General features: G+C 31.2%; 1 pseudogene; it reads left to right on the top strand.

Moving 5' to 3' along the window:
* Positions 1-797: 797 nt before the first annotated feature.
* Positions 798-27726, top strand: LOC136975257 (protein max pseudogene; annotated as a pseudogene).
* Positions 27727-27777: the final 51 nt, after the last annotated feature.

Genomic DNA, 27777 nt, shown 5'->3' on the forward strand with positions numbered 1-27777 from the left:
TCATCTATCTTTATGAGAATGAATAAATATGAGCAAAACCTCCAACTACTCTTTATATATAGGCTTACCATATGCCCCGGTTTTATTAATTAAAGTTTGTTCCGAAGTCCCGGCCGGTTTGATGTTTTGTCCCAGTTCACACTGTAAGTGTCTCTCTTCATTGTCAACATTAATTATTCTACCGTACTGTAAATGTCAAACTCCATAAATAAGTGGACACTTAAATTTTTTTTTTTTACTCTATCCGCCCTGTGGGCACTAAGAGATTCTCTTTTCGCAAGCTCATTATGGGTTCGGCCATACCCACAATGGGTGGGGTGGTGAGGAATGGGGCCATATCCGGACGGACCGGAGGGACAGGATCATATTCCCCGAAAAATTCCTGGGATTTTTCGACCTGTCAGGATTCGATCCTGGGTTCCCAGAGCGGTAGGCTGCCACTTTGACCGCCATCAACTCCATTGTGGGTTCGGCCAAGCTCGCAATGGGGCGGCCGGGTGGCGAGAACGAGATCTGACATATCTAGGACGGACCGGTCTTCGAACAACTCAAAGTTCGAACGACCTCCTAGAACAAATTAAATTCGAAGTGCGAGGCGCTACTATTGAGTTTGAATACGACGTTCATAAACATCAAAAATTAATATAAATATTTATACTAATAATATATCAGAAAAATTTATACAATAATTTTTCAATAATTAATATAATAAGATTAATATATTGACATTATCGTTAAAAAATAAAAGTATATTTTTGGGCTATTTTAAAGATTTGCCGTAAGGTTAATGATGTTACGTTAGGTTAGTTTAGGTTTGAACGTGATGATGTGGAAAGTGAGTTCCTTTGTTTTATAAAGATACAATAGTAACAAAATGGTGGTCTGTCGGTATTTTCTTCAAGGAAATTGTAGATTTGGAGATAACTGTTGGAACGAACATATTGGTAAGTTTAAATGGCGTTCGTTATATACGTAGACAAGGTAAAAATGTGGGACAAGAAGCTATATGGAACGAGTTCGTGATTGAATCTATTAGATGCGTATCCTTGCTCAGGTAATTTCGAGTTGATTACTCGAAATTTTACTTGTTCGTATTAGCTATTGTATTTGCAAGAGTTTGGCATAGATTCAAAGTATTCTGAATACGAATTACGATAATGAATGTCGTAATACGGCCTTCATTAATTGCTCTTCTCTAATTACGTTATTGTATAATAGCGATAGCTGTACATTTCTAGGTGTATATGTTACAAATTTCGGGAAGTCTAACAGTTTTTTTTCTTTAAGAAAATTCACCAAAACATACTAAAACACGTGGCTGAATATGACTACACCAAAGATAGAGATTGCTCGTATATAAATAATCAGTTTTTATAGAAATGTGAATGACTTTCTGACATTGGAATAACTTATATCTCAATAATATATGGTATCAGAGATCAAATCAAAATGTATTATATAGCAGTTTTAGAATTTAACGAAATTAGAAAGTGTGGTATTATGGAATAGTCTTTATTGTGAAAAAGAATGCTAGTAATTGTCTATCATGTATGTCTCGATTGTAAATAAAATTAACAGAGAAGACTGTGTATTGATTAAACGTAAATACTGTGCGACTTTTATTTTATTACTTACTTATATTTTATAGAAGTCGCATAACTATTTGCATATAAAATCGTCTGCTGATTCAAAAAGAGAACTTTGTTGAATTGTGCTGTATTGATCGGTTTTTAAGTACTCTATCTTAAATTTGAAGTTATAAAATCGGGTATAAAAAATGTAATTTCAAATTATTGTAAGTCTTATTTTTCTAGACGATCATGGTGGAACCCGATTAACCCAAATCAGTTGGAGAAAAAATTCGGACTTTAGGTTAAAAAGTTTAGAGTTATGGAAGTTCGGCTAAAACTCTAGATTTTGTGCATTAGTGATCCGTAATAAAAATCTATGCAATATTTTCATAGATCTTATTACATAGAATTGTGTCAATGTAAACCTCTTGGTCCAGAAACTTGAAAAGATGTAACTGAATGGTTAAATAATGTACTGAAAAATGCTTTTCCCAAATGTTTGATCCATTCACTCCTAAGAGTTTAGTGAGGATTATTTAAATTTCAGTATTTTGTGCCTAGAATCAATCTGCTTATTATTTTTTATCATAAATGTATCACTCTGTTATATTTTTAAAAAAAAATTTTAATTTATCAAAAATCCATTTATTATGTCAGTTGGGGAAATCCATCAACAATCAACATTTGATGGTTTATTAGATAGATGAATATTATTATTTTATTTAAATTAAAATTTTAAAGAGTTTATGAACATACAGTATCAAAATGCCATTCAAGTTAAATAATTTGATGAATTTCAGCTAACCAGTTTGATTTAATGTGTAAATTCCTATTCTAGACGAAGAAAATGACTTCGAGTTAACTGGGTTCCACTATATATAGTTAAACTTCAATTCAGCCCATTGTTTGCCTTTGGAATTGGTACAAAATGAGTGTTGCACTAACTGAAGTATCTCAAACAGTAAGAATCATCCAAGTATACTTTAAAGGATGACCAATACCACCTTTATTTTTGAACTGTACTTAGGTAATGTAATACAAATAAATGTCTTAAATGATTGACAAGGAAATTAAATGTAGTGATTGAAAAAAATATATTTTTTCATAGTTATAAAATACAGTGGATGATCAGTTAACAAACAGTTCAGACTGCGAACAAATCAGGCAACGAACACTTTTGCAAAAGATTTTTATATTCAGACAACAGATACTTTTGGATAATGAACACTTCACAGAACGAACACAAGAAGCAACGTAAAATGAATTTGGATTGGTCTTCCCTTGTCTCCAGGTGATAGTTTGAAACCTTTTGGAGTGTGGGAGACATAGACAGTCAACCTGATACCAATCAAATAGTATTTGTCCAAATTTTGAAACTCTCCTTTGTAGTTCCTCCTTTTGTTTACCTTTCTGGCAGAAAGAATTTTTTATAGTCTTTGCAAGACTGTCAGGCACTTGTTAAGTTTATTTTTGAAAGGTGAGAGTTTAACTGTCCCATCAGATATTCCTTAATGTTTTAACATCAAAGTTCAAATTCTGTCCAGACCTCACATTTACATAATTTTTTCGTCTGCTAGTTGATTACTGTTCTCTGAATTTTTGTAAGTGCTTTTCTGAACTTTTTATTTAAAACAGAAACTGATAATATTATGGAGCCTAAAATAGAGTGGCATGTCAAGAACTGTGCTCACCATAGAAACCAAGCAAGAGATAATATCCAAGGTAGATATGGTTAGATGATGTCTGATGTTGCTAGGCAGTATGGCTTGAACAGACGTACAGTAGGTACAACCTTAGCTATAATCAAGAAGACTTCAGAAGCAAAGAAGTAATAAAATCATATCTGAGAAACAAAAATGTGCCATCCATGAAGAAATGGAGAGATTACTTTTAATTTGGATAAAAGAAAGGAAAATGAAAAGAGATGTAACTAGTATAACTATCATTCAATAGAAAGTTAGAGAAATTTTTGAAGAAATGAAGAAACAAATTCTACATTTGTCACATGAAGAGATAGAATTCAAGGCTACCACTGGATGGTTTGCAAAGTTTAGAAGGAGATCTGGCATTAAAAGTGGTAATCCAAGCTGAGTCTGCTAGTGCAGATAAAGAAGCTGAGAAGTTCTGTCTCAAATTTGAAGAATTCATTAAAAAAGAAGTATATTGTCCACAAAAATTTTCAGTTGTGATAAAGCTGGTTTATTTTGAAAGTGTATGCCAAACTGTACCGATGTCATGAAAGACGAGGAAAATATTCCTGGGCATAAACTCATGAAAGACCAATTAATGTTACTTTTGGAAGCTAATAGTAGTGATGATGTGAAGCTTATCCTGCTTCTTATCTAGCACTCTGAGAACCCTAGAGCATTAAAAAAAATTCCATAATTAAAGAAAGATTGCTGGTGATATAGAGATTGAATAAAAGGGCATGGGTCATGCAGGCTCTTTTCAAAGAATGGCTGTTTGAAGTTTATGCTCCAAGCATCAAGGATTACCTTCAGACTAATGAATTGCTATTGAAAATGCTGTTGCTATTATACAATGTATCAGGACATTCAAAAGACCTTGAAGATAATTTGCTGGAAGACTTTCCCTGGTTGACAGTTTAGTTTCTGCCTCTGAATACCACTTCATTGATTCAACCAATGGATCAGGAGGTTATTGGGGTTTCAAGAAATTGTACATTTACACACTTTCATCAGTGTTTTGAAGCATGCCAGTTCTCAATGATGACATTAAAAATGTTTTGGAAAGAAAAATTTGATATTCTTGAAGCTATCTGGCTCACTCAAAAGGTGTGGTCAAAAGGCATTCAACAACAGTTGAATTCTGCTTTGCAAAAGCTGTGCTCCTCCTGCATTCAGGGAGATGGAAATGATGTCCTTGAAATTATAGATGAAATTATGACAACTGATTTGGAATTGGGGTGAATGAAGATGACATTGAAGAGTTCATAATGGAACCTGAAGGTGATCTGATAACAGGAGAACTCCAAGAACTCTTGAATGAAGATCAAGAAACTTGGTGAGATGTATTTTCTTCTGAAAAGGAAGAAAACAAAAGAGGACCAATGCTGACATCTTCTATTAAAGATCTTTTGAAGAAGTGGGAGGATGTCAGAACAATGATCTTAAAATGAGGTTAATAGGCTAGGGAATCTCTACTATGACAATGCTATTAATTGCAACTGAAAAATCCTCAAGAAGAGAGAAACAATTAATATTGGACAGATTCTTTAATGCTCCAAAAATGGATAAAAATGCAAGACTATGAATGTGTGTATGTATTATTATTATTACATATAAATAGATGTAGTAAGAAAGTATATAATTTTTTATTTATTTGTTGGGGTCTCTCGAACAAATTAATGAAATTCCCATAAAAATTTATGGTAAATCAGTAATCGGTTAATGAACAATTTGGGTAGCAGTCATGGTCTTGGATGGATTATGTTCATTAATCGATCACCCACTGTATAGTCTAAGGCACATCATACATTGCTAGATTTTCAATACACACTACCATCATTTGATGACATGTTTGAGGAGGAAGTTCTGCTGCTGCAGAATTGCCAATATATCTACATGTCTGACCACATAACTGATATTGTATTTTCATTTTTTAACTGAGATTATCAGCAACTATTCTAAACATAATTTGCATTTTGATAATACAATTAGAAATACAGTAGTAGTTTTCTATTTCAAATCTGTCAAAATGATAGTAGTATGTTCTTAAAATATATAACATCATCTTTAATTATTAAAAAAAAAATTTTTTTTAAATTGCTACTATTTTCAATGTGTAAAATATTACAAAAAACTATTCATATCATTTAAGCAGTCTGAAAATGGTCATCCTTAAAACTATACTGGACTCTGAGAGTGGCACTAGATTAAGGTTTTTCTGTATTTAATTATGATTTATATTTTATTTTATATTTTGAAGTAAAGTTGTATTTTTAATACCTTATATATCTATTAAATATTATTAATGACATTATTCAGTCAAAATAATTTCTACTTCTCAAATTAATGTTGTTTTTAATTTTCTTAAAATGACACAAGTAGAAGAAACATTTATTTAACAAAGGTTATTCATAAAATTTCTTATATTATTTTTATTTGATTGGATTAGTGTCTTGTTAAAAACATTTCTGATATTTTTTAAGACTTGTTTATTGTAAAATTGGAATCAAATTGATGCAAAAATTGGCATTACCATAATGATATGAACTGACTACATATTCATATTTGTATTCTGTGTTAACAGTGTTTTGAAATCAAGTGTTTTTAATCTTGATTTTATAATATATTTTGTAACAAAAAGTGTAAGCTTTAGTGTGTAAGTAGAATAATGTATTTCTTCCTAATCTATTTACCATAAATTCTAATATATAAGTTAACCTGTGTAATTCAAATTTTGGTTTAGTGATACCTGCCATATAAGTCAGCAGGCTCTGTTGGTAAAGATAGAACTGAAATGTGGATATGGTATATGTATTGTAGTTTATGGTTAAAGAATATAAAATGTATAATAATGATACTTTCATTGACATACTAACTACTGAAATTATTTCAATATATATGATATAGTATATATGGCTGTTGTATAGATTACCTCCCATGGAATTTCCAGACTGAGTAAATATCTGAACTCGGGACTGAGACAAGTTCAACAGTATCCTACTTTTAGACTGGAAAGAAAAAATAAGAAAGTTATCATATTTGTGATTTCTTGCCTTTCACAATGCATTCTACACCATTTTAGAGTTAGTTTTCCACTAGGTGGTGTTCAACTGTTTGTGTTCTTGACGGATTCCTCCCGGAGGGGAGCTGCTGGCAGGCCACCCAGTGTTTAATATCACTAGTCATTGAATCACGGTAGTTTTTGAACAAAAGAAAAAAAGGAAACGTATACTGAACTACAAGCAGCAGCATCTAGTGGAAAACGCTAAAATGGCGTAGAATGCATTGTGAAAGGCAAGAAATTGTAAATATGATAACTTTCGTATTTTTGGTTTCCAGTCCAAAAGTAGGGTATCGTTGAACTTGTTTCAGTCCCAAGTTCAGATAAATACTCAGTCCCGAAATTCCATGGGGAGTAATCTGTACAACATCCATATATAGCTTCTATAGAAAATAGATGATAAAAAGTAACTTGATAAAAGTATTAAGTTATCTTGTTAACTTTATTGTACATCAGTTATAGCATATTCAATGCATAATTAGTTATTTTTATTTATACTAGATGGAGCTGGCTAATTTTTAGTTCTGTTAGCACTATGAAACAAATACTCATATAACTGGCATAATTTTTAAAAAATATTTGCATATAAATCATTTGTTTAGCTTACTGCATCTATTTCAGACAGATACAAAACCTAGAATAAATCTAATTGATCAGAAAATGATATTTCCAATGGAAAATTGTATTATTTGTATTATGTTGTCTTTTAAAAGTAAATAAAAATAATCAGACATTTGTAATATAAGTGTAGGATGGATAAGTAGTCTTGTATTTTTTTGTCTATAAATACAGATTATCCTTATGAGTGAAAAATTTAAGTCTAAAATATATTATAATCAAATTGAATATATATATATAACTATGTAAGTCAGGTATGATTGATTACTTAACTAATATGTCATTCATAACTTACCAAAAAAACAAAAATATTGGTGAACCTGGTTTAATTATTAGCACTTTTTCAACACTTTGAACCTTGTGCTTATTTAGTGACTTCTGTTTAATTTTTCTGAATTATTATTTTTTTTTGTTAAAATACAGCAATTAAGTAAAACTTACTATAATTTATAGACATTGATTCCATCTATGGGTACTAAGCAATTCCACCATTTAGTATACATTACAATACTTACAATGTTTCAAACAGCTTGCATTCATCATACATATACCCTGTATTTCAATGTTCATTCACTGTTAATATATGAAAGTTTGGAAGTTTGAATTGCTGCTGTTTGTATTGCAGAGGATGTACAGTATAGTATTATATGAAACTTTTAGTGGGATTAAGTATGGTACCCTGATTTTAGTTGTGTGTCAAATTTTTTTCATAATACAAAAAACAAAAGTTATTAATTCATTCTATTTTGTTTTTTTAACACAAAAAATTATTTTAAATATAAGTCATCATATGCTATTTAATAAATATATTTTAATTGCAAAAATTACAAATTCAATAAAAAAAAAATTTAACAGAAACTCTCCTTAGTTTCAACATGCCTATATAATTATAAACTTATATTTATTAACAAGGAAGTAAAAGAATGGCTGAGTTTTAAAAAAATATCCGATATATTAATAATAATGTGTGAATATAGATTTTCTGTTTTGTTTGTTTCAAAATTAGAAATATCTAAAGTAAATGTGATATAAATCTAACTACAGTATATAAGATTTTTATTATATACTGAATTAAATTTTTCATTGAAAACAATTTATTTGTAAAGATTCTTGTTTTAAAATTATGTAAATTTCAACTTAGTATAGTTTGATTTGATTTATTAAATACTGAATTTAATGATATTCCAAGCCAATAAAATTTCAATACCTGTTAAAGTGTGAATACTTTAAACGTAATTTTTGTTTGTCCCATTCAGTTTTGTATTCACTGTTGTGAAATGAATAACAATATGCACCTATTGCATATAAGGTGGATTATTTTAATCAATCCACTGAAATAACTTGAAAAATGTGTCTTACAAAAAAATCATTGAACCGAAAATGATATTTTTGGTTCAGTTAGTTCTACTGAAGCTGTAATTATTAACAAAATGACTTAGAATCAGTTGGTAAGTCATTTTTGTTTCAATGGTTTTTTTTGTAATATGCATATTTTTTCAAGTTATTTCAGTGGATTGATTAAAATTGACCAGTATATGCATATTGTTATTCATTTCACAACACTGAATACAGAACTGAATGAGACAGAAAAATTATAATCAGGATTTGGTGCTAGCTACATCTACACTTATTTTAAAGGCTGAAAATTAGTCATATGTACAGTACTACATATTTGCTGCTTCTTAACTACTGCAGATTCATGTAAGAAGGTTAACTTTTTCATTTTGTTAAAGTTAATTTTAACAGAAGATTGAATTGGCATTACCTTTCAGAATGGGTTCAAAATTTAAAAATAATTTTTACATAAGATTAAAGGTAATTTATGAAAAATAGGAATACATTGAATTAAAATTAAAACTTTACCAAATAATTATGGGGATGAGAAAATAGAGAGAGACTGCAAAGCTAACATTAACATTTTATTTTTTATTTCTTGTAATGTTTCTTTCTCTTGACTTAAATTCATTAAATTTTTACATGTATTCAATGAACATTAGATTTGTTTGAAGCCATACAATTATTACTTATTTGGGAAGCCTTTACTTATAATTACTAAAGCACCGGGCATCCTATTCATGAGCTTTTTAAGTGCATCCTTTGATGTTAGATGATATTAGCATGAAATTATAGCTGAAATTAACTGTACTTAGTTGGATTTTTTGCACTTGCCTTTTGTTTGTTTTATTCTTAAGTTTTCAATTAGATTAAGATCTTGTGAATGTGCAATCTCCAGATCAATTTAGAAACAAACCATTTATTGACTTGTATCCATTGGCAGGGTGTACTGTCGTTCTGGAAGACGAAATTACTTCTGAACATGTTAATGGATGAAAAAAGTATTTTGTTCTCCAGTACCTGGATTTATTGGACAGCATTTATTTTACTTAATATGCAGTCTACTCACTCAATGAGATGCAACACCAGATCATAATGACAGTAGGAAAGTTTATTGTTTGAACAGTATAGGATTCAAATCTGTCATTTTTTTTTGGTGTCCTATAAATGTTACTTCTTTGTTGGATATCAGAATTAAATTATAGTTGTTAAATTCATCAAGAGTTGGTGCCTAACATCCATCTCTGACCCAAATTACTTGACATTTATATAGTAGCATTATAACCCAATGTAATCAGGCAATTATTTGTCATTAACATATAAATCAGGATAATGGATGTTTATATTTAAGACGGCTTTATTTCTTCTTTCTACAAGGCATTTTGTTGAAAACAGTTCTGATTGAATTTGGAACAAATCTCTAATACGTACATTTATCTTTAGGCTGTTTGCACTTATTTTGCCATTTTTATCTGCCCTTTAGCTTTCTACTTTTCCAGCTCTATTATATTTAACAGAGGGGAAGTATGGCAATCGGTCAAAAAAATGGGCCCCCAAGATTGTTACATTTTTGGGCTCAGGACACCTTAAAACATTGAGAAATGCAAAAAAAAATTCAGGGGGTTTTGTGTATGTATATGTGGCATGATTTTGTTACAGTAGAGCGTTGATTATCTGAATCAATTGGGAACAGGTTGTTTGGAAAATAAATTTTTCTGATAACTGATTATGTATGAAAAAATACATTATTAATATAGTCTCTATTAGTATATCCCATGTTGAAATTTTTCTCCATTGCGTGTCACTTTGTGTTGAATTTTCATTAATGTTAAGCTTAACAAAACTTTTTATAATAATAATTGTGGCTGTTGTATCATTAAAAATTATTTTTTTATTTTGTACAAACAAAATAAAGAAATTGAAAACAAAATAAATATATTGAAAAATATAAAAACAAAAAAAATTATACTTTAGAAGTTAATCTAGTATCAAAAGCACTCAGCACGATGCAGTCTGACTGGAACGCTTTCGGTTAACCGATGTTTTGATTGATTGGCATTCGGATAATCAACACTCTACTGTATCTTCTCTGAAGCTTAATAACTACTGTGCTTTTTGTCAAAAATTTCTGAAATTTTGCAGGGAGGTTATTTACTAGGGGACTTGATACTATTAAATTTTGGTGGTTAAAGGTCAAGTTGGTGGAGAAATAATGGGGGTCATGTGTATCTCCAGTAAGGTCAGAATTAACAACAGTTTTAGTTATTATTAGCATTTACAATTTTTTATAAAATACATCCTTAGCCTTAAAATTAAGCCTTTTGCCATTTTAGAATGAATAAAAATATGAAAAATTTTTAATAAAATATTATGACAGATGGCACCCCACACACAGTTTTAAATATTGTTGGGAAAGTTAATCAACTCATTGCTGGATTTTTTAATTATTTTTTTCTAGTCTGCAATTTTATCTCAAGAGGAAAAGGAATCACTTTCCAATAGGTGTTGGTTTGGGATCATGTCAAGTACATCATGGTCTAATGATGGTTCATTTCATTAATGCTTAACTTTTATGTCTATAATGTTCACATTGAGAGCCTGTCTTTTATTAGCATGTCCTAATAATGTTTTTCTCTTGTCTAAACTTTTCCTCTGCGTCACTTGATCTCCCACATCATCTCCCCCTTTCTTGCTATTTCCTTGTCTCTATAACCTAAACCAATACAGTGGTGTCTTTACTTATGAGTAATTCATTCCATGATGAAACTCAACTCAAATTACTTGTATGTTAAATCAATTTTTCCCATTGAAATGAATTGAAATGCTATTAATCCACTCTAGACCCCCAAAACACTGCAATTTTTTTGTTACATGGTTTTAAAAAGAAAAATGTACAGGTATACCTCGCCTTACGTCTGTAATTGGTTCCAGGAGAGGCGATGTAAGTCAAATTTACTTGTGTCGTTACGACATTAGTTGAAACTACGGTGGAAAACACCAATAATGAGCACTTAAAGACTGCTAAATAAGACAACAACACAGAAACACAGATGTTTTCATGTTTCATTCTCTAGGATTTATGATAATTTGCTGTAAATGTTCATATTTTAATATGATTTTATGTGCTTTTAATGCTTTTCTAATGATATTACGACTTCAATATTTGTGGCGAATGGATGTAAAGTCGAATAAAATGACTTAAACCTGATTTTTATTTTTCCATATACTTTTTTGACAAATGACATATAATTGAGAATGATGTAACTCGAGATATACCTGTACTTATAAATAATGTATAAACACAATAGAATGTACTGCAATAAACTGGTTTTGTGGATGTTGTGGCATTTGCTGTATAGATAAAGAAATAAAAGATGAAAATTTGAGAAATGAGAGACCATGGTGCCACACTCAACTTGAAAGTGAACTATTGCCTACATCACTTTATCACATGTTTTTCTATAAGCTAGCCTGTCAGACATTGGAAGAGTAATGAAGATGACGAAATTACAGTAATTTTCCGTTTTCTTTTTCTAAATCTATGGTTCACTGTGGCATTTGCTGCATATCTGAAGCTGGCTTGTAATCCAATTTTTAGCTCTCATCTCAAAGTAAAAAATCAGCCGAGAGACTGCTTGTATCTTGAAAAACTCTTAAGTACAGATACCACTGTATTTTGCTAAGTGGATAAAATTGCTAAACACCAGTAGTTGGACCTGAGATTATAGCTAATTAATAGACTGGCTGCATGGAGTTTTTTCTGGGTTTTTTTGTGTGTTTAACATCTAAATGGATGCCAGTTTATCACAAAGTCCTCCCAAGAGATACTCATGATAGATTACTTTTGTGTTGCATTGCCTTATTTTATCAAACCAAATCAACATTTTCTAGTAGTGTGTTCTGTCTTTCATGTATTGTATGTAACATTCTTTTCATTGTTGTTAATTTTGTAGTGCTTATCTACACCACCTGTTTTGTATCCCCTTTTTGTCTTTCTGATCTCATTTAGTGAATATGGATGTTCTTTTATTCTAGTTTCTTTTTCTGTTAAAATTTGCTGTCCAAGAGAGTGATCTTTTGTGTTCTGAGAATAGGTACTATTTTCCCAAATTCAGCATGCAACCTTTAACATATGATAAATGATTTTTCTTGACAGAATTGTTCTCAGCATAGCTTTTTTGGTGTAATATTTCTAGCTCATCACACACAAATCTATGAATTCATCATTAGACATTTTAATATATTTTAGGCTTCCTTAATACAGTCCGTTTCAAAATTATAAGCACACCCAACTTTTTTCAATAACAAAAACAATAACAATAGTAATGTATTTATTATATAGTATTAGTATGTTGTTTACAACATCACTTTAAACATTTTCTGAAATTTTTAAAGTTATCTGACAATCATACAATAACATAAATTTCTTATGTTTTTATTCAAAATTCTATTCTAAAATTCACTTTTGAATTTTAAATTTTCAAAAATCAGTAGATAGGTGCCAAAACATTCCAAAATTTTGAATTTTGTAAATTTATCATGGAATTCCTTAGCATTCCAAATAGAACATGAGATTTGTTATTGTGTGGTTTATACCTGATGTTGGCCTATAAATTTGGCCAATAACATTTATCTATTTATTAAAATTTATGCTGGAAAAGAAGAAAAAGTTGTTATTTATTGTTTGAACTGTTTCCAGTTTTTGGTTGTACATTTTTCTTAGATAGGTTTATGAACAGATTTAGGTATGCAAAAGTTAGAAGTGAACAAGCATTTAATAAACATTTTCACTTACCTACCAACAAGAAATAACAAAAAAAATAATAATAATACAAAACTTACAGAATAAATATAACAAGGAAATGCAACTATATCCAAAGTTACTTGCATAAAGGTATTAGCTAGATTGTGTCAATTCAAGGTAATGTTCTCACTCAATGTATAATTGTGCCAGGTGTAATCTTGTCACTATTAAAGCAGATTATGGCTAAAAATTTGAATTACATATTTTATTTTTCTTGTTCTTCATCCTTTAGTTTTGGATAACCATTGCAACAGCTTACGGATGGCAGTCTGAATATAGTTTCTTCAGCTGATCCTGTCCTAACCTTGATTTTATCAGTCCAGGTAAGTTTTGGTCTCTCTTTCTTTTTTTTTTCTCTAGAAATTTTGCTTTTGAATTTCTTTTGTTAGTCTGATGTCATATGATGACTTCACTGTTTCAGTGATTTGTTTTTTGTTTTATTTTAATTATTAAAGTCTTTGTTACTTCTCTCAATGTTTATTTCCCTCTATACTTCTTCATAGGTTGTATGGTCTTTGTAGGAAAAGTTTTAAATCTAACCTTTCGTTTTAAAAATCTTTAGTTTTATCTTGACATCTGCCAGAATCATTCAGCATTTGTTTCTATATAAAAGCAATGAGCTGATTAATAAGTCAAAAAGAAGATAAAGTTCTTTACAAAGCTAAATTAAAGTACAGTAGAACTCCAATTATCTGAACCATCACTTGCCCTGCTTTCTCTCTTCCACTGACATCACAGTGCATCATATAACCATGATCAGTGATGCCTATTTGCTATGACAGATCCAAAGGATCAGTAGGATGCTACTTACACATTGATGAATAAATAAATACAGTAAGTGTACAATACTGTGCTGTTACTCTGTACTTTCATTCTTTACATGTTAATCCACTTACCTGAAGTTTTGATTATATGAATCATCTGCAGAATAAATCAATTCAGATAATTGGAGTTCTACTGTATTTATAAGATAGTTTTTGCTTTAGTATAATGATTATTCACATATATTGATTGTCTGCCCTAGTGATTTCAAAACTGAAAAGTCATGGAATCTTTTATAAAATATTTTGGTCAGCTCCTATTTTTAGCTGTTAGCTTTTAGATATTAATTAATAAACTACAATAATAATAATAAGCTTATGATGCATCATATATTATTTTTGATGGTTTTCAATTGTTCAATTAATTTGTGTTTTTTATTTTAAGTGTATCAATTTTACTGTATAGTTCTTGTTTATCAATGCTATTGACTTTTCTAAACTTATGTAGAATCTAAAATTATTGAATGATTATAATATCTTTCAGTAATAAGGTTGCAATTTCTTATAGCTTACTTTTTTTGCTTTCAGTTGTATTTTTTTAACACTTCATTACATATCTGAATAAAATGAAAAGTAGTGGAGAGATCTTTGACATTTTTTTTTTTTTTTTTATTTTGAAAGATTCACAAAATATTTTTAAAAGACAATATATTAATGTCTCTATTTCATCTTCTCTTCACACGTTAGGAAAATAACATTCTTACAGTAGAGTCGACCTTTATTTGTAGGTTTCTTGTGGCAATTTTATCAATATAATTTTAATAGTGCTATCTCCCAAGACAGCATTTCTTAACCTTTTTTGGCCTGCGGACCGGTAAAATTTGTGAAAAAAAATTTTGCAGACTGGTGGTTTTTTAACAAAATCTTTTACTAGCTATTAAAGAATTACTACAGAAGTAAATTGTAAAAATTATCATCATCATTTACTTACAGTAATATTTAAATGTAAATATAAGTAATTATTTTATATAAATAAATCTTTGACAAAAATCATAGAAAACCATAATAAAATCACAAAAACATTGCATATAGGACACGACAAAAAAATCAATCCTATGATTACTAAAATTATAAATTTAAAATTTTTGTTTATTTGGTATACATTGCTAATGAGAAGATTTCTGCTTGTTGAAAACCTAGTTATTAACATAATATCTGAACTAATCTCAAGGATGGACTCATATTCTCTGTTACTTAAATCTAATTTACTACTGTCATATATTATGAAAGGGTTTGTTATCCACAAATTCCTTTCATATGTGGTTTTTTTTTTCAGATGGAAAATATTTTTCAAAACTATTACTTAAAGATTGTAAGTGTTGCTCATTGATTATACAGTATTTAATTTTGATAAATTTATATCTTGCTGCAAAGTAACAAACTCAGAATAGTTATTAAATATATCAATATTATCATCTTTTACCTTTTACCAAATTTTTTAACACAGAGCAGTAAAAATTCTCTGCGAACTGGCGGTTGAGAAACACTGTCCTAAGGAAAATTTTTTTAATGTTTTTGCATGTTTAGACAGACAAGAAGCCTACAAATAAAGATTGAGTCTGCCATAAGAATGTTATTTTCCTGAAATATGAAGAGATGAAATACACACATTTTAATATACAATAGAGCATCGATTATCCGACCCCCGATTAACCGACTTATTGGTTAACCGACCGCGTTCTAGTCGGCAAATTCAAATGTCCACTAGTGATGTGGCGATACAATATTTGGTTATGTCTTGGCTACTTTAATATTATTTTTGTTAAATTTTTGCATGTTTTAGCTGGCAGCACTGGCTCGACCATGAAAGGGAGGCTAGTATTTAAACCAGGCCTAATACACTCTACTAATAATGCATTTTTCCATACTTTTCGGTTATCCGACTTTTCAGTTAACTGACCAACCCGTCCCCAATTAAGTCGGATAATCGATGCTCTACTGTATTGTCTTTTTAGAAGTTTTTTTGTGGATTTTACAGTGTAAACTTTATTATATTGGCAATTTTAACAGTGTTTTTTATTGTTATTTCCTCATTTCAATGATTATTTTTGAAGCATTACATTTCATACTTTCATATTGGAATACTTAAAAATAATTCGTAATAATAAAATTTTAAATACAATTTTTTCTGAATTATTTTTCAACTTTATTGAAAAATTGACCTGTTTTATTCTCTATCTATCTATCTACTTCTCAGCACTGTTTAAATCATTAATAAATAAACACACCTGTTTTATATTCGCTGAGCTTATTGTTTGTTTTATTTCGAATGTTTTCAGCCTACTATAATAGGCCATCTTCAGGCTTTACATTTTTGTTTGAAATGGTAACATTCAAATTTAATTTGAATTTGCATTTTAAGTTAATGGATTAACATACTCTCAAAACGCGTTGCAAATTAATGAAAAACATGAAGTAAAAATAAATAATAAAATACAATAACTGAATAATAACAAAAAATAATAAAATACAATAACTGAATAATAACAAAGAATTTTACATCCAGATTAATTAATTGTGAATACTAATTCTTATACACTCCACCCCATATTTTTATGGATTATCAAATCCCATGTAAAGTACTATTTTTAGTATCTTAGGAAACCAACTATAATTGCGGTCGGTAAAACTTCCGTTAACCTAACGGGTACTTTACGCGGATTCGAGATTAGTTTGCCAGGCCTGGGCTTTTAAGCGTGCACCGAAAAATTAGTAATAATAACGATAAATATCAAGTCAGATCAAAAGTTCAAATATATTTAATTTGTAACTAGAATGTACTATGTACAAATGTCAATAATCCAAACAAAATTTATTAACGAAAATCAACAAGTCAACCCGACAATAAACTCAGCTACTTAGCTTAACTTAATATTAATTCCCCTTTGAAAATTCGACAAATCAAATACTTAGAAACTATGAACAAAATCTCTTACTAATTAAACGTCTATCCATCACCTCACTATACGAAGAAACTATTTCCTCAATCCTTTCGATATCGTCAAATCGAACTCCTCTTTAACACCTTGGATCGTCCAATTATCAATCTGGACTTCTATCAGAAAATACTTTGCTTTTGAATTAACCTCGCTCTCAGTCGCCTCGATTTGGAATTCACCTCTCCTTCTTCGGTTAACGTACGGGTTTTATACTGTGAGGTGACGTCACACTTGAGCTGGGTTACTCCCCTTATTTACATACTTAGTTGCTAACATTAACTTTCTTTTCTGGCAGCTTTAAGTTTCCGACAAAGCTTATAAACCGTTTACAAAATATTTATCATAATTTTCTGGGATGTTAAGACGGTTTATCAAGTATTTCTTCACTAGTGAGTGTGGGGACTCCCCCCTCCATTTTTTTTTCTGCGGACTGTTACTTCCGCCGGGCAGCGCAAGTGCACGAGATTTTTCTTACGGCGCTTATTTCTCCGTGAGTTGCTTTTATCTTCATTTTTTCATTACTAACAAGAGAGTGGTGGGGAACCTTCGTCCTAAATAAACATAAACCCCAAACAAAAGATAATAAAACGGAAATAATAATAAAATAAAAATAACGTTCGGACTCAGTTCCTTACACCCATACTCTTTTCAATTTTGTACTTCCAAGCCGACGGTAATGCATTTGCATCTTTTGAGTTTAAGCATCTGTCCCTCATTTTACTTTTGTAAATTTCTATTTTTTCCATTTCCATTGTGATGGACGGTGAATGTCCTGTTTTAACTATCTTTGCCTCATTCCATTTGACTACCGCTCCGTCTGACCGCGCCATACTCGCCAAAATCATGCTGTTTAGTCCCTTACTCGCGCTATATTTATGTTCCTTTACCGTACTTTGAGGCTTCTTCTTGTCACTCCTGTATATTCTTTATCAATTCCTAATTGTTGGTTCTCATACGGTATACTGTATACACCCGCTTGTTCCTCCATTCCAATTTTGTCCTTATCGTTTCTTAATAGTCTATAAATATTGGGTGCTCGTTTGTAAACTATGTTTGTGTTTTTGTATTTTCCCAATTCCTTCACCACCTTTCTTGTTTGCTCAATGTATGTGAACTTGTTGAAAGTTGTGATGCCGTTATTCGTTGCCGTTGTACCTTTTTGTTTACTGTAACTCTTGATGAGGCCTTTGATTTTGGACATTTTGTATCCCAAATTCTTCATTACCTTTTGGATTCTATTAATTTCTTTGTTCCGGTCTAGTACATTGGTGCAGTATAAGAAGGCCCTTTTGATGAGTGCCTTAAATGCAGATAGCTTATACTTAAACAGGTCTTTCGAACATGCCAGTATGTATAAAGGAGTGTGTGTTGGTTTCAAATATACTGTCATTTGTATGTTTCCTAGCTTAAATTCCATGTTAATATCCAAGAAGTGGATGTTTCTTCGGCTTTTTTATTCTGATTTTAGTTTCAAACCATGTTCATTGTTGTTGATTGCAGTCAAGAAATCGTTAATGCGTTGGTCATCTTTCCAAATTATTAAAACATCATCAACATATCATTTGTATATAATGATGACATCTGCGAAATCTTTGATGATGTTCTTTTCCAACTTTCTTATTACTCGTTCACATATGAATGAGTAATAAGAATCTCTGTTTTGATAAACTTTTATAGGAAAAGTTATGAAGCTCTATTCATATAAATACCTAGTTAATTAATTAAGTATTTCTATAGATAAAACCCACAGCTACGCTTTTTGTTTCTACATAGATATGAGCATGTATGAAAACAGCTTAATTTCACAACACACTGGAATGAATATAAAAAGTGTGACTCACAACAACCAATTAACCTTTAAATATTTTGCTTTAACCTTCTCCTTATAATTGATACTGAATGTAGAAGATGCATTCTTTGCTTTTTAACATTAGGGTTTCTCTAACGGGATCCTGGTAATCCTGGCTGTTTTACCTGGAAAATTCTTCTCATCCCAGGAAATCCCACAAATTTCTTACAGGGTCACTTTTTTCTTATTTTGTGTTAGGTTGTAAGGTTGAAGACATTTTGCAAATAGAAAATATAATTAACTCATAAACTGTCAGAATACACTTGTATTTGTATTAATTTTAAGCCTGCTTGTTAGTTTTTTAAGTTTTTTGCTTGTTACGGCATGTCACAGATTGTCAATAATCAATGTGTAGCCTATTTGTTGCAAGACTGAAATTCTTTACTTGTTAGAACCTGTGCTGCCAATGCTGTCTTAATTTTTAACCATGCCCAGTAGCTTCAATAACTGCATTATGTCAGGTTGTGCAAATTGGGCAAGGATACAAATGGGTATGAAGTTTTTCTTCATAAACCTGATCATTGAAGCCAAACGAACTGCCAACTTATTGGGCTATAAGCTTGATGCTGCTACTAAAGCAGTCAAGGTAGACAAATCAAGAATATTAGATGGCAAAAAAAGTACTGCAACCCATCTCGAAAACTAATTAGAAATCCTTGATGCTACGGGTGAAAAAACACATAACATCTATCTTCTCTTAAATGCATTAAAGACGATTCCACCCACATCAATTGAATCAGAAAGGGCATTCTCGGTAGCAGGACTTTTCATTATTAAAATAAGAATCAGATTGAGTGATCAGAGTATCGACCATCTTTGTTTTTTAAAATCTTTTTATAAAAATTTCCAATAATATTTTGTATTGGGTTTTATTTAAAAAATGGAAATTATATTCTAAGTTAGAAGTTTGATCTAAGTTCATTTTTTTCTTTAAATTTTCCAACTCCATTCAATTTTTGTTTCTTTTGTAAACAGTTTTCAAGAAACTTTAATAAATTTTTCTATTTGTGAAAATTTCTACATAATTCAAAGGTAATTTGTAATACATATTTTACACTGCATTATTATTATTATTATGTTGGGTTAAGTGAGATATACTCGGTTAACACCGGTGGCTGTGTACTATGCCGGACCAAAGTCAAGGCATAGTAATCAAAACAGAAATTAAAGAAGTGTATCAGTGTGTGTGTCTGTATTCAGGAATTTTCTCACAATATGACATGTATTCAATATAGTAGCCTTCTGTAGTGTGATGTATGTGTTTCTATTCAATTCTAATGTGCCCAGGCTTTTGTGTAGTGTGTGTGGTATGACACCTGTAGAGGAGAGAACAACAGGTACAATAAGCACCCTATCCATCCTCCACAGATGCCTTATTTCCTGGGCGAGTTCTGTGTACTTGCTAATTTTTTCAGTGCATGCGTTTTGTATATTGTGAGTGTTTGGAATGGATATGTCTATAATGTATGTGATTTTATTGTGTTTGTCAATGAGTGTGATGTCTGGTCTGTTGTGATAAATTGTTTTATCTGTGATTATGGCTCTGTCGTAGTACATTTTGTGCGTGTTGTTTTCCAATACTGTCTGTGGAATGTATTTGTAGTATGGTTGGTGGATGTCTACTAATTTGTGTTTGTTTGCAAGCTCTTGGTGTATTATATTTGCTACTTGATTATGTCTGTGTAAATAATCTGTCTGTGCCAAGAGCTTGCAACCAGAGGTGATGTGTTGTATAGTTTCTGGCATGATGTGACATTTTCTGCATGTGTCATTTGTGAGTGTTGCATCTTTGAGTATGTGTTTTCTGTAGTTTTTAGTAATTATGACCTGATCCTGTATGGCAATCATGAATCCTTCCGTCTCCCCAAAGAGGCAACCCCGAGCTAACCAGCTGTTTGACGCAGTTTTGTCAACAAAATCCTGTGCCAGATCATAAGGATGCCTGCCATGGAGTGCCTTTCGAGCCCACGATTGCTTAATGGTGTCTATGCTTTTTATATGTTGTGTTGTGTCCATATGATGTGAGTGTAAGTTTAATGGTGTGTTATTCGAGTCTGCTAGAGTTACTGCTTTATGTAATTGTGACGTTTCTTGTTTTTTGTAGAAAAACTCTCGCAGTGACTGTATTTGTTTGTAGTGAAGGTTAACTATGTCAATCAGGCCACGTCCGCCATCTTTACGTGGAAGGGTTAATCTTTCTGTGGCGGATTTAGGATGATGTTGTTTATGCTTAGTAAGTGTAGTTCTTGTTTTCCTTTGGAGTTGCTCAAGATCTGTGTGAGTCCAATGTATAACTCCAAAAGAATATGTGAGTACTGGGATGACATATGTGTTTATTGCTTTAACTGTGTGTTTTGCATTTAACTCTGTTCTGAGAATAGCATTTAACCTACTTTGGTATTCTTTAATTAATCTTTGCTTTATTTGTGCATGTTCTGTTAGTTTGGCCTGTTGGAATCCTAAATACTTGTAGAACTCGCCCTCTTCCATGGATTCAATAACGTCTCCATTTCCAAGTGCAAAATCTTCTTTCTTCAGGATTCCTTTTTCTATGTGAAGTGTTTTGCATTTATCTAGGCCAAATTCCATTTGTATGTCCTTGGTGTATGAATGTGTGATTTGTAGGAGTTGATGAAGTTGTTTTTGTGTGGATGCATAAAGTTTTATGTCATCTATGTACATGAGATGTGACAGTGTATACTGTGTTGTTTTTTCATGCCTGATATTGTAGCCATATTGTGTGTTGTTTAACATGTTGGATAATGGATTCAAGGCTAGGCAGAACCAAAGAGGACTCAAGGAATCTCCTTGAAAAATTCCTCGCCTAATAAAAATTTGGTTTGTTTGTATGGAAGTGTTACTAACCCTGAGATGTAGTGTTGTTCTCCATAGTGCATAGATGTAGTGCATAGTGTTTTGAAAGAATGCAATGAGTGATGGATGTATTTTGTACATGTGTAGAATATGTAGCAGCCAACTGTGTGGAACACTGTCGAATGCTTTTCTGTAGTCTATATATGCCATGTGTATGTTTCTGTGTTGTTTGTGTGCTTGCCGTAGAATGACTGAATCTATGAGTAACTGTTCTTTGCATCCCTTGTGATTTCTACGGCAACCTTTTTGTTGTTCTGTTAGAATGTCGTGTTCTTCAACATGTTTGTATATTTTGTTTGCAATACAGGATGTCAATAATTTGTAGAGTGTTGGAAGACATGTAATTGGTCTGTATTGTGTGGGGTCTGTGGTATTGTTGTTTTTAGGTTTCATGTTGGTTGATGCCCTGAGTAAGAAAATTTGGCATGTCTTGTGGATTGATGATGATGTGTGTTAGGTGTTTAGCTAGTTCCTGGTGCAGTGATGTAAACTTTTTGTACCAGAAATTGTGAATGTTGTCTACACCAGGTGTCTTCCAGTTGTGTGTTCTGTTAACAGTGTATTGGAAATCACGTATGCTTATTTCAACACAGGGCATAGTTGGTATGTTGTGTAAGTTTTTGTTCTCCTCCTCGATCCAGCCTGCTTCAGCATTGTGCGTGACAGCACTGGACCAAAGAGAAGACCAATATGTTGTGAGTTCTTCTTCTGTTGGTGTGCCACTGTGCTGTGTATCAGTGTTTGCTTTGTTATTAATTTGTCTGTAAGAGAGTTTTTCATTGTTTGTAAATAATTTATTTTGTTGTTTTCGTAGTGTACATGTTTTGTATCGTTTGAGTCTACGTGCTTTGGCAGCAAGTTTTTGTTTTAGTGTATCAATGTATTCTGTAATGCGTGTGTTGTGATGTTCATGTTTTGTGTGTGTTTTTATTTTCTTGAAAATGTTTTTGAGCTGTTTCCTTAATTTGGGTGTTATGTTGTTTTTAGTGTATTGTGTCAGCCTGCCTAATTGCTGTCTAATGTCATTTATTTGTGTTTCTATTCTTCTCTGCCAGGCAGGTTTGTGATAGAATTGTGTTTTCTGTGTATTTGTCTGTGACTGTACTTTCAGTCCATGTTGTGTCACTACTGTGACTGCCCCAGCATAAACTAATGTATGAATGTCTGCGAGTGTAGAAATTGAATGAATGTAGTGTGGTAGTAAGTGAGTGTTTACATAATTTAGTGTTTTTCCTACTTCCTTCGATGTGTTGATTTTTGGTATTCGTGGTCTTTGTGTGGGATCTGTGCCTGTATATTTAGTGAGTGTTTCCTGAAATATAAGTGAGAGCGTATTAACTAAATCCATGTCTATGTTATCAGTGATGGATGAGGAAGTGTCTGTAGTATCATTAGTGCTAATTGTTGTATGTGTGTTATCATCAATGCTTGTTACTGGATTATCCTGACAGGTTACATGATCTTCATTAATGTTAGATGTTTCTGTCTGTTGATGTATTTGATCAGCAACCTGTTGTTTGAAAAGTTCAAGTGTTGTTTGTGGAATAAGGTTGTTGTGTATAATTGTTTGTTTTTGATCAACAACCCTTTGTTCGGTGACAGTGAGATGAGGATACTGTTGTGTGAATCTATGGTATAGTTGTTGTCTGTATGCTGTCATGTTTGTTTCGAGTTTTGTGATCATGTAGTAAGTACGGATGATAAACTCATTCATTTCTATCGTCCATTTCATCCGTTGGCGTGGTTTTCCAGCCTTTGTGGTCTGTGGATGCATTGCCACAGAAACACGAAGGCTGGGTTGGTTCCTCACATCTGTTGAGGGCATTGCAGTAGCCATGCTTGGGCCGGTGCTGCTTTCGCCACCGGTAACCAGGGGAGACTGTGGCCTATTTTTCGAACGTGAGCCTCTGCCTAACTCACGAACGCGGACCTTGTTAACCCGGGCGACGTCCGAGCCAGTATCACATTTGGATCTTGTTACTACCATAATACGTATCTCCACAGAATGTGGGTGTGGGGTCACTCTTGGCTTCATTTCTCCCCATAGACCTTACTGGCATGGGTGTCCCTACCAGGAGCTTGTGCTCCAGCCTGCATTGCCCTATGGATCAGTAAAATTACTGGGCTCTCTCACCACGACCAGGTGGTGACCATGGGAGAGTTATTATTATTATTATTATTATTATTTTGGAGGTTGCAGGACATATTAAATTACTTTAAAAAATGAAAAATAATTTATATCATTTGATTTTGAGATTTATTTTATATCTTAAAAATAATTTATTATATCCCGGGATCCTGGGAAAAAGATCACTTTTTCTCAAAATCCTGGGACAAGCAAAGGACTGGGAAATGAGAAACCCTATTTAATATAGAATCTACTTATTAGTAAAACTGTGTTTAAAAAATTTAAAAATTATGTATAGTGATTACAATAAAAAAAATTTTTGTAAACAGATTTAATAAATGTAACACATAAATCAAATCAACTCTGAATTTATAACTTAAATAATTTTCTCTTAAAAATAGAATGTTCAACAATCAACAATGAGGCCAATGCTCTGTGTAGCATAATACAAAATCTTATGCATTCTTGACTTTATATAAGAAGTATTATATTCTTTATTACGTTCAGTATCATTATCATCATAACATTTTAGATCTAATATATGTTTTGATGTTTCCATAATTTCAGGGTATTCATATTATTAATATTTATTAATAGATCATTTGAGCATCTATTGACTTTGTTATTTCATTATCTTCGGGATTTAATTGAATTTCACTATACTTTTATTATACTGTTGACTTGCTTTAAAATGAACACTGATTAAGCAAATTTAGCATTGTACTGGCAAAATGCCATTGTCATAATGTTAATTTTCATGTGATAAAGTGAACAAAAATGTTACCAGAATTCATTAAACCAAACTGAAAAATGCCTTCACAACTCCCCAACTCCCAAGAAATAACCATTTCCAATAATGGTTGCTTTTTAATAAATGTTGCATTTTGACTGGAATAGATTTTCTTCTCCTAATAAGCAAAGATGGGTTCAACCTCTTGTAGAGCAATTCAAACATCTGATTTTAGCAGACTATTTTACTCTACTCAGAAAATAGAAGTTAAAGCTTAAGGACAACCAACTTTTTAAAATAGATCTAGTCCCATGCAAACACTTGCTAGTTTGCATATTGGGAGTACTGTACATAGTGATGCCAGATTTGGCTACTTTATGTTAAATTTAGCTCCTTTTTAAATAAAATTCACTATTTTATATGAGCCTTGCATTTAATTGTGAAAACTGTTACAAATATTTTTGGTCCATAGCTATAACTTTCCTCAGGTAGATTTTTCTAAAAAATCAAATCTTTTCAGTGCTAGTATTCCATCTTGGAATGTATATAACAGATGTGGGCAAATGCAGCTCTTGCTGAAAGTGTTAATTTTTGCTTTTTATTATTATGTTTACAATTTTATTTCCACAATTTTGTGAAAATATGTAATTATATATATGTAATATTTAGTCATTTATTTCCAAGTTGGTGCAATAAATTAAATTGACAGTTCAAATCTATTTTTTTTTAAACAAGTTCTCGACCCGGATGGGGGACACCCTATCCTTCCCTGCCTTACCATACTATCTGCCACGACAGTTCAGAACTCCCATGCATTTTGCAAAACCTACATTTTGGCTCCTACTGAACTCATGGTTGCTCACCTCTGGTATATAAGATTCTGATGTATTCAAATCTTAGCTTTGGTACAAACTGGAACTGGAGAATTCAAATTTTGTAGGGAAATCTACCTTAGGTGTTGACCAAAACATTTGTAACAGTTTTCACAATTAAATGCAAGGCCCACATAAGGTTAGTGAGTTTTATTTATATTGATTAACATCTTGCTGTTAGAAGATTACTTTATTAGTTCCTTCTTTTACTTATTTGGTGCCAAAAATTATTTTTTATTTTTCAAACAATGTTCAACAGAAAAAAAATCACTGATTCTCTTTTAGCTTTGTTTTGTTTAACTACTCTATACTGCTCCATACTTAAACAGTGAATAAGTAGAACATGTCGCCTCTTTATTTTGTTTGATTTGAAAATCATTTAGAACATTAATTTGTTTTTGTAAATAAATTCAATTTTAACTTTATTTTGATTATTAATTTAAAGTACAGGTATGCTTTGTATAATACAGTTTGAAAATTGGGGAAATTCCCATATAATACTGTTTCCGGTTTTGCTCTAACACTTGGAAATCCTCCAGACAAAATTCCACAAGTTTTAAGTGTAGACTTTATCCAATATTTTTTTTATTCAAGTAAGCATGTGTGTTGTCTCAAATTTGCCCACTGATTTTAAAATATTGAAATTTTCGATTTGTTTTGTGTCTTTTGTCAGGTCAGACTTTAGCCCTTAAGACTATCACTTTTAAAGATTAATTTTTGTATTTAGTGAGATTTATTTAAACATTTTTAGGTATTATTTACTTACAAATGATTACTTTATTTATAAAAATGATGAACAAAATATAGCGGTAACTTGGTATTTGAACAGTTCCCAACTCAAACAATTCTATATTCAAACACACAAATTCTGGAAGGAAAAAAAAATTACTTGGTACTCAACTGAACAAATGCACCCATTCTTGAACAAATTTTTGATTAATAACATATTTTTATTTTGTCATCCATAAAAAAATTATGATAAAAATAAAGACTGTTAATATTTCTGTTCAAGATCAACAGAAACGCTCAGAAGATGAGAATACTTTGTAAAAAGAAAACCCCCTCATGTAACTAAAATTAATATTAATGTGTAATACAGTACTTTTAATTGTGGCTATTAGTTAATTGTTGATTGCTTTCATAAATACATTTCTCTTGGTGGCAAAAAACAATTATTCTTTTGGAACTAACCCCATGTTTTGCATTAGTCCTTTGTTTTGTATAGCACAGATTCGCATAACATGGCACTTTTTCGGAACGTAACTATCATGTTTTACAATGGATGCCTGTATTATAATTTAGAGGTGTCGGTCACCTATTAAGCCTTTACTTTGACCCTGAAAATTGTTAATATGAAGTTTTGATAAAACAAACTAACTACTGTTTCCATAGTGATTTCTATTAATGCAAGTTGACTGTATTAAAATTGATTTAACTATATAATTTTCATATATTTTAATTTATTGAATCTGATTTTGTATTTTAATAGTTTCAGAAATTTTCATTTAAAGCTGCTGGTTACTAAATAAAAAGTACAAATGAGTGAAGAAGAGAGAGATATGGATGGAGAAAGTGATGCAGATAAGAGGGCCCATCACAATGCTCTGGAACGAAAACGAAGAGATCATATTAAAGATAGTTTTATTAGTTTGAGAGATGCTTTACCTTCAGCAGCTGGAGAGAAAAATAATGCAAATGCAAAGAAAACAATTTCTCGTGCCCAGATTCTGAAAAAAGCAGCTGAATATATTCAACTAATGCAAAAAAGAACTGCAGCTCGTCAGCAAGATGTTGATAATCTTAGAAGACAAAATAAGCGTTTAGTGGAAGAAATTGCTGTTTTAGAAAGACAAAAGAATGGAAACTTCACAGGATCACCATTAGAATCTTCGAAACAATTAAACAATAAGGGTGATTCAATATCCGCATTTGATGGTGGCTCTGGTTCTGATAGTTCTGATACAGATGACTCTAATCGTAGCAGAAGAAAACGCTTGAAAGCAACAGTTTCATCATGAATTGCAAAGTTTTTGTTATTCAAATGAAAAGAATCTTTTTTTATAATTAATTTTGTTTAAAAAAAATTTTTTAAGAATGTGACACATGCTTGTCAGTAGAATTTGAATTCCTAACTTCCTGTTTTAACAATAAAAAATTTGTTTTATTGATAAAGAAGTCAATAAGAAAACAAACAACACAAATAAACACAAACACAATCAAAACATACCTATCAATAATTTTTGGTAAAATATTTCTAAAAATTATAGAATATTAAAGATGATTTTTATGGTATTAATTGTTTCATTTAATATAATTTTCATTATCATTTTCATCTTTAATAATTAGGAATTTCTTTTCATTTGTATAATGTTCTTTTAAATATAAATTTAAAGAAATGATGTATAATTGGCTTAAATAAAACATTAGTAAATATAATTTTTTTTATTGGTTTTGATTTTCTGTTGTTAATTGCTTACTTTAATGGAA

Source organism: Centruroides vittatus, unplaced genomic scaffold (genome assembly GCF_030686945.1).
Source record: "Centruroides vittatus isolate TY-2023 unplaced genomic scaffold, ASM3068694v2 contig_1082, whole genome shotgun sequence".
NCBI classification, from domain to species: domain Eukaryota; kingdom Metazoa; phylum Arthropoda; class Arachnida; order Scorpiones; family Buthidae; genus Centruroides; species Centruroides vittatus.